Below are 8,644 nucleotides of genomic sequence, written 5' to 3' on the forward strand. Positions count from 1 at the left end.
TCACCCCCCCACTCCCATTGCCAATCTATTGTATATATCTGTGAGCGGAACCAAGGCCCTTGTATATAAGGGCCATGAGCGGAACTGTGATTTTCGGATCACTTCGTTTCCTGTGACTGCTACTCATCAGTAACGGTGATTCTTAACTGTGATTGCGATCACCGAGGTGAATCACTCTTAAAAGTCATCGGTGATTTGTGGCGCTGCTATTCCTGCTACTTTGTCCAATTCCAAGGAATGAGCTCTCCTCAATAGGAACAAATAAAGTTATAGAAAATTGTAAAATTAGGCAAAATATTTTTTTGAGGGAATAGTTCTAATTCCGAGTTTATATTACAATAATGAAGTAAATTTGATGTGGTAAAAGAATTGATAAGGGTCAGTCATTTTTATACATATTTATAATCAAACCATCATAATTCAAAGCTTTAGCTGTATATTTCGCACAGAATGTCTTATTTATCATAAAAGATGGAAAAGACATCCTTATTTTACTATTGGTAGCATATGCAGCTACCTTCGGCAGCTACCATTATATAATGGTAGCTGCCGAAGCTAACTTCACCGTATTCACAGTCGCAGTGATTTCGAGTATTTGGTGATTTAGTCACCGGCAGTGATCGGCTACTTCTCTTCAATCACAGGTGGCGATATATCGCATATCACTTGGTAGCAGCCAGAGCTATCTTCACCGAATCCAGTAATTGAATCACCGATCATAGTGATTTCGAATATTGAATCACCGACAGTGACTGCTACTTCTCAGTAACGGTGATTCAATCACAGTTAGCGATATATCGCTCATCACTAATCATTACTACTCCACAACTCAATTACAATTACTCCATAATTACGTCCACAACTACAATGAACACCGCTGTTTACATGGCAAAGCAAATGTATGACATATATTAACAGCATGCGGCTCCATCGTCTACCGCGGTCTGCTGTTTAAGCTAGTTTAAGCGGCGGAAGCGGAAGTTCGTTGACAACTCTCGTCGCGTAAACTGAAGCACGAAACTTACGCGGCGGAATGTTCGAAATGGCTTACTGAATAGACAATGGCTTAATGACATCAAAATTAATGGTATCCTAGGTGTGGCAATACCCTTAGCAACAAAACATCAATAAATATGTTCAAAGTTAAGAGGTATGTCAAAATTTTTTTTGTATTCCATTCTGTTCTTATATATATTATATATATTTTTTTTAAATTATATTATTGTATAAAAAACCCAATAGTACCTTTTTTATGTATATTGTATATCGTTTTAATCTTTGTATTTTATACTGTTCATACTTTTTTCTTACATAGCCCTGTTTTTAAAATTGACCTAAACTCCAAGAAATTTTATATCGTATAATAAACAAGGCCAAGAAAAGAAAAAATAATAATTACTGAATAGCAACAATGTGATTTTCGCGATCCCGTCACGAAATCTTTCGTCTTCGCGACCGCGTAAACAGTTACTGAATAGCCCTGCTGTTCAACGTGGACTTCATTTCGCGACGTGTTAGCTGATGGTAGCGTGGTGTTTTGGGAACACATCTTGCCTTAGCAATAAGGAAAGAGGAAGAAAAAAGATCGAGTATTCCTGCACTCATTTTTTACACGCGAAAGAGGATATATTGTAAACGGTAAGTAATTATATGCATATTAATTACGCATCCGCAGAGTAGCATTTCACAGGGGTGCTGACTTACAAAAAATATTGGGGGGGCCCAAACCGAGGACCTTGCCCAGGTAAATTTTATAAGTAGTGAATTTTAAGTTTTTTAAGCATTTTAGAAGAGTCATATGATCAACATTATAACCGTGATCACTCGAATCTCGATATCTGGACACTCCAGGGAAAATTGACTAGCCTGACACATTTTTTCCTCACATCTGTAACGAATTTGTGGGGGGGCTCGGGCCCCCTCAGGCCCCATGGAGTCGGCGCCACTGGAATTTCAGTCACGTGGGTTAATCCACAACCATGGCCGGTTTTTTGTAATTTTTTGTGTATTCTGTAGCGTTTCAGTGTTGGAAATCTTTCCATGATTCGGAATCAAAATTGAAGTAATAAGTGTTGAATCAATTTACTTGTCTAACATCGAATTTGGTGAAATTTAAGTATAGCACGACCTTGGGTTTTGTAAAAATATCTGATGCTCTACTCTTGTCTTTGGTGTACGGTGTATTTTCTTTGGTTGATATATGCGAGTTTTCTTGATATATGCAAGTTTTTTTTGCCAGATTCGGTAAGCGGAATGTATAAGGTGGTGGAGTTTGGCAATGATCACTCCATTGGCATTGTCCATGCGGAGTGGCTTACTCCTAAAAAGAGGCATTGCCTATTGCCTCCTTATAAGGTATCCTCGAGTCGTGGGCTGTTTACCCGATCCATCGGACTTTTTATTCTGCTGGTATGTATTTTTGGTACTCTACACCATATAAATATTTCCAATAGGGTGGTTTCCTATTATTTTTTTAATGCCTATATCGGAAGATTATTACTCCTGGAGTGCGTATTTCACGCTTTTAGATTTTTAAATGACGATATCTATTTTTCGCGATTAAATGAAAAGTGAAAATTTTCAAGCGCGCGAAAACGCGACGGGTAAGGAAATCTCTCCGTGTGACGTATTTCTGGTTCCCCCTCCCGCCTTGTGAGGTGACCTCGATCGAGGCTCTGAGCGCTGATAGGACGCAGGATGCTAGAGGGTAGCTGAGTACCTTGCTGTCTGGTAGCGCTTGGCTTAAAAAAGGTTTATTAATACCTTATCAAACGAAGAAAACTTTCCGACATTAGCCAGTTTTAATAGGTGATTATTAAGACATGTTTCCCTGAGCTCTGCGCCTCATGCATGCATTGGTAATCTCAGACGATGTTTAACTCCTATCTTCTCCTATAGAAACTAGGTCCCTGTGACGTCACGTGGAGAGGCATCGCATGAGCGCCAATCTGGCCCTTTTCAAATGAGGATAAAAATGGACCATTGCCATTCGTCTAAACCGGTATTTCTAAAACGAAATAATTTGTATATTATGAATACAGTAATTGTGGGTAACAAATCGCAATCAATGCCTTTCGGTTTCTTTGATGAAGGAAACTACCCTATTATCTTGCTACTTTTTCTGAAATAGATTTAGGGGTCAGCACAATATAGGTCTCTTCAGTGTGCACAGAAACTGCTGTTACTATGTACTAATGTTCATTTATATAAATATTTCCAATTATCTTGCTACTTTTTCTGAAAAAGATTTAGGGGTCAGCACAATATAGGTCTCTTCAGTGTGCACAGAAACTGCTGTTACTATGTACTAATGTTCATTTATATAAATATTTCCAATTATCTTGCTACTTTTTCTGAAAAAGATTTAGGGGTCAGCACAATATAGGTCTCTTCAGTGTGCACAGAAACTGCTGTTACTTGTCATCAGAGTGGTCATTTCAACGAAAATTCTCATATTTGGATTTCATTGAATTCTTAGGGATATCAGATTTTTGATGAGGGTACCTAGCTTAAGCAATTAAGGCTTTCGTTTACTGCTTAGTTGTTACCATTCGAGCATTATTTCCCAAGGGAACTCATTCCTGATGTTGCTTCAAGCAATGGCCGCGAAAGCTAGAATATTATCGACACGCAATACGTAGCGGCACTGTAATTTGCGTTGGATATCAAATTTTCACAGGTCAGATGTTTGCCCACAAATTAATGCAGTGATTTGAGCAGCAGTACCTCACCTTAAAGTTCTTATTACGTTAAGTAGTAAAATTCCCAAATTTATGATTTCGAAACTGCAAATAACGTCGTTATTAATGTTCCGTCGTACTTTTCTGTAACATTAATTCACGTGGAATTTGATCTTGATCCTTTATTCTCTTCATCCGCCCTACTTTTGCGACCTGTTCTTGTGATTGGCTGATACATGTTCATCAAAGAATCACGATAAGCGAATTTATGATTTACTTTTCGAAAATACATAAACTTTCTTAAATATATTTTATATATATGAATCAATATTGTAAAAAAGGACCATTAAGTAGATCGTGGAAACCTCCATCCTGCGAACAATGATGCTACTTTGATTGACTGGCATCTGTAATCGTAGGTGCATTTGGCAAAATTGTTATGAAAAATGTGAAGAGTTGATTGGAATGCTGTTGGCTAACCATTTGTTCAATCGTCAGTGAAGAATGTCTTCCTACGTACGACATGTGTATAATTAATCTTTCGGTGATGATATTTCTCTTATTATTTTAGATGAGTTATCTATAGCTAGACAGAAACTCAGGCAAGCAAAAACTGAATCAGAGCTGCTATCTGACTTTGAAGAGACAGGGAAGCGGAAGCAAAGGAGAGCCGAGAGGTTTTGTCCAAGTGATAGTGACAGTGAGGACCAGACTCCCAGGAACATCATTAAACACTATCCACGGCCACCCACTGTGAATGATTCAGGTAATGTATATGCCTATATATGTTTTTAATATGATGATTTACATGGCAGTTAACATTCATGGGTACTATTTTAATGAATTGTTTTACTAGTGTGGAGGACTTAGTAAGTAAAGGCTACTAATTAATTTTTCTAATTTTTATATTTTTGCAGATGACGTACCTTCTCCAGAAACTGGTAGTCTGGGTGAGGAATCACCTTTAAATACTAAGAGGGAGGCAGAATCTCTAACTTCACCAGGTAAATATTTCTTAGAGAAAAATATCTGTTCTGAAACTATACTAGATGCATGATGTAACTCTCTTAAATATTTGGATGTCACCTAGCTGGAAACTGTTATGTAGTGGAAACATTCCAGAATAATGGGGAACATGCATGAAATTTGTTCATAATGCTAGTTAGTCTCATTGAATAGAAAAATTTCTCACGATTCCAAATATATGTCAAAACTCTCCTAGTACTCCACAAACGTCAATAAATGCTAATTGAAAATGATTGAATATCTCTTGAAGTCACGTGACCTGAAACACCTTCTGACTTCATGGCACGGTACAACAGACACTTCGCTAAGAGAGTAGAGTGGTAAAGCCTTGATTAGAAGTTATGGAAGCAAAAATCATCGACGTGCTTTGTAGTAGTTCCTAAAAGGACAAATTGACCACAGAGGGATTTAAGAAAGCACAATACCTCAGTTTACTTTTGGTCGACTTCCTTATGGCAGCTGATTTACTGAAAAACAGCGATTGCTTCATCACTAGCGCTATGCGGGAGTACAATAAGGCTGGTAAATAATTATGCGATCAATGAAAATTATTTTACAAACGTTTTTACATATTTATTTATTGTCCTTTAAGATTTAATGTATCCATTGCTAGCTGAAAATCTATCTTATGTATCTGAAGTTCTGTTTTTAAAGACTCATAACTCAGCTAAAAAGCATTACTATTTTTCCGCGAAATTTTCGGAGAGTACATTTGAGGCAGGGACCTTCTTGTTCCAGTAATTTTAAAAAAATGTGCATGTTCCCCATTGTCAGAACACAGTTACTGTGTAGTTCCCACAGTCAAGTTTCAGCAAAGATGCCACCTTTTGCCATTATAGAAATTACAAAAACTTAATGAAATGTCATAATTAATGCTGTTACTGAAATTTTCTTGTGAAGTTTCCCAGGCTAACTCGGTGGAGAATGTGGAAATACAATTTTGTTTTTCATAACCACTCTTTACAAATCTAATAGCTCTATGTTTCAATGTACTAACTCTATAAGCAAACTTTAAGGACCACACACTAGTAGTAAGGTCTAGCAAGAGCCTTGTCATATCTCTCATTTATCTCCATCATTTTTTGAAGTAATCTCATTACAAAGGACTCAAGTAAATTTTTAACAAGGAAGTCTTAGTACCCGAAAAGTGTAATTTGAAGTGTGTATGTACTATGGTGGAAGAGCTACTATTAATTAACTTAAAACATGAAATGTTCCCATTTTTCAGTGGCTTCGCCTTCTTCACCAGGATTAGTGGCCATTGCCAGATATTTGGCCAAACTAGATAAGAAATTGGACGAGATATTGCAACATCAACTCGAATCCAAAAGCCCTACAGTTGGTGTTCCCAGAATAATATGTGTGGCTGATACATTGAAGCTGCCTTGTGACAGTTACGATGAGGTTATGAAGATAGAAGAATTCTTAAAAGATGATGGTGATGATGTAACAGATTTTGTTAGTAGATATACATAATTACATTATCTGCATTTTTCATGATTGATTTTGAGTAATTAATATCACTCGGATTAAACACATGTTTTTTTTGTAAATAACACTTAGTCAACTGTCTCATCAAAAACGGTTTACAGCAATTTAAGTACATGTATGGCTTCTTTCATGGCTGATTTTATTGTTTTTGTGTTTTAGGAACACTGGCTGAGCCTTGTAGGAGGCAAAAAAGTAGAGCATGTTGTTCCGCGGATGTTAGAAAAGTTATTCACCATCAGGATTGCAGCTGAGTACAACTGGACGGGTAAAAATAGTAAATACCCATTGAAAGACCTGAAGCTTATCAAGGTTATTTATAGTAAGTGTAATTAATTTTAGGAAAAAAATTCTAGTTCAATCCTTGCTGTGAGGAGTTGTAACTTTATTGGTATCATACTACTAGTTAGTTAATTCCCTCGTTTGAAATTCACATTTCTATTAAAGGAGCTGTGAGATGGAACTATAAGACATTGGATGTCACTGATGATGAGATAAATACGATTTGCAGCAATTGGTTCAGTTTCACCAAGGATCATGATGGAGGGCGAGAGCCAAGGCGTAAGAAAGAGGCCTGATGACTTGAACCTCTGTAGTTAAAGTGGTTTGTCCCTACGTTCCAAACGTCGAACTGTTGCTAATGAAGTAGGGAAAGTGCTTCAGGAATCAGGGGCTTGCAATGCAATACAGGTGGATGATAATGGAGTTGAAAGTAATTTTGTACATTTTAGTGTGCATTCAGATGAGTCGATACAGGTGGAATAAATATAAATAATCCTGTAAATATTAGTGTGTCTTCAGATGAGTCTTGTTATAATAAATCATCATCCAAAACTGAAACAAGTGAGTTGGAGAGTGATGATAGTTATTCCACCCCACCCATCCCATGTGACGAGGATTTGCCTGAGAAATTGAGAGTGTGGAGTATGACTCATAATATTCCTACCAATGCTATGACTGAGCTTTTACACATATTGCAGCCATTTCATGAAATTTTGCCCTTGGATGGTCAAACTTTATTGCGCACCCCTAAGTCCGCTCACAACATAACTGCCTGCTGTGGGGGCTCCTTTGCATACTTTGATGTGAAAGGGAATGTGTTGAAGAGAGTGGCCTCTGGTTTGGTACCTTGTAAGTATGTACTCCCTATGTCAAGAAATTGGCTTCTACGTACAGTGATATTTTAACTGTTACTGTTGATGGTTTGCCCCTTTTTGCAAGCTCCACAAAATCCTTTTGGCCTATCTTAGGCATCCTAGATCAAGTCGTTGACAAAGTGCCTTTTGTAATTGGTATTTTTTATGGACCTGAAACTAAGCCCAGTAATTCTAATGAATTTTTAAAGATGTTTGTAGATGAATGCTTGATACTGCAGTCAGAGGGAATTATAGATAATAATAAGACTTATTCATTTCGTGTAAGTTGTGTTGTGGCTGATGCTCCAGCTAGATGGTTTGTGAAATGTATTGCGCCTCACAACTCACTCCATGGTTGTGAGAAGTGTGTTCAAGAAGGTGTATTTATGGGTCGAGCTACCTGGCCTTACTCTAATACCTTGCAGCTGAGGAAAGACAGTATCTTCAAAAATCTTGGCTACGAGGATCATCAGCGTGACAGAAGTAGGCTTTCTGATTTGGACCTAGGTTTAGTCACTCAGGTGCCCTTGGATTACATGCACCTAATATGTTTAGGTGTCATGAAAAGGCTAATCCGGATTTGGGCGGAGAAAGGCCCAAGACATTGTAGACTGGGGTCAGTTAGCCGAGATGAGCTTTCCAAGAGATTAGTATCATCATCTAAGTTTATCCCTAAAGAGTTCTCATGTAAACCAAGGTCACTTAAATAATTCAAATTTTGGAAAGCAACTGAATTAAGATCATTTTTATTGTTTCATGGGCCCTATGTTTTAAAAGATGTTCTTCATACAGATTTGTATGAACATTTTCTAATTTTACATTGTGCTATGCATATATTGTGCAGTAATTTGTCGGAAGACTAGAAGTGGGTGTCTTATGCAAATGAATTGCTCCACCTCTTTGTGGAAAATGTTCAAAAAATGTACTCTAAAGAGGTTTTAAATTATAGTATGCATAATCTCTTACATGTATGTGACGACATCAACAATTATGGGAGCTTAGATAATTATTCAGCTTTTCCATTTGAGAATTTCATGAGCAGACTGAAGCGGTTAGTAAGGGGTCCAAACAGACCTCTTCAACAAGTCTCAAATAGAATACTGGAGATGAGCGTGTCTGGGAGTACTCAATGTGTTCCAAAATCGCAAGGTGGTAATGGGTCTACTCTCAGGGTGATTCGTCCCAGTAACTTGCATGGTTGTTGCCTAAGTGTATTCTCCCCAGACTCGGCCTTTGTTACCAAAGACCAGAGAATAGGAATTGTGAAGGCAATTGAGTCAAATAACTCTGGGGTGTACATCTTGCAGTGTGACA

At 37.6% G+C, this 8,644-nt stretch overlaps 1 long non-coding RNA gene across 1 annotated transcript; it reads left to right on the forward strand.

The window, feature by feature from the left end:
* Window positions 1-1,884: 1,884 nt before the first annotated feature.
* LOC124170957 lies at window positions 1,885-8,644 on the forward strand. Its single transcript, XR_006867615.1, has 6 exons — window positions 1,885-2,409; window positions 4,252-4,446; window positions 4,598-4,684; window positions 5,935-6,144; window positions 6,357-6,516; window positions 6,642-8,644. It is a non-coding gene; the product is annotated as an uncharacterized LOC124170957 (long non-coding RNA).

The sequence above is a fragment of the Ischnura elegans genome, chromosome X (assembly GCF_921293095.1).
Source record: "Ischnura elegans chromosome X, ioIscEleg1.1, whole genome shotgun sequence".
Classification (NCBI taxonomy): domain Eukaryota; kingdom Metazoa; phylum Arthropoda; class Insecta; order Odonata; family Coenagrionidae; genus Ischnura; species Ischnura elegans.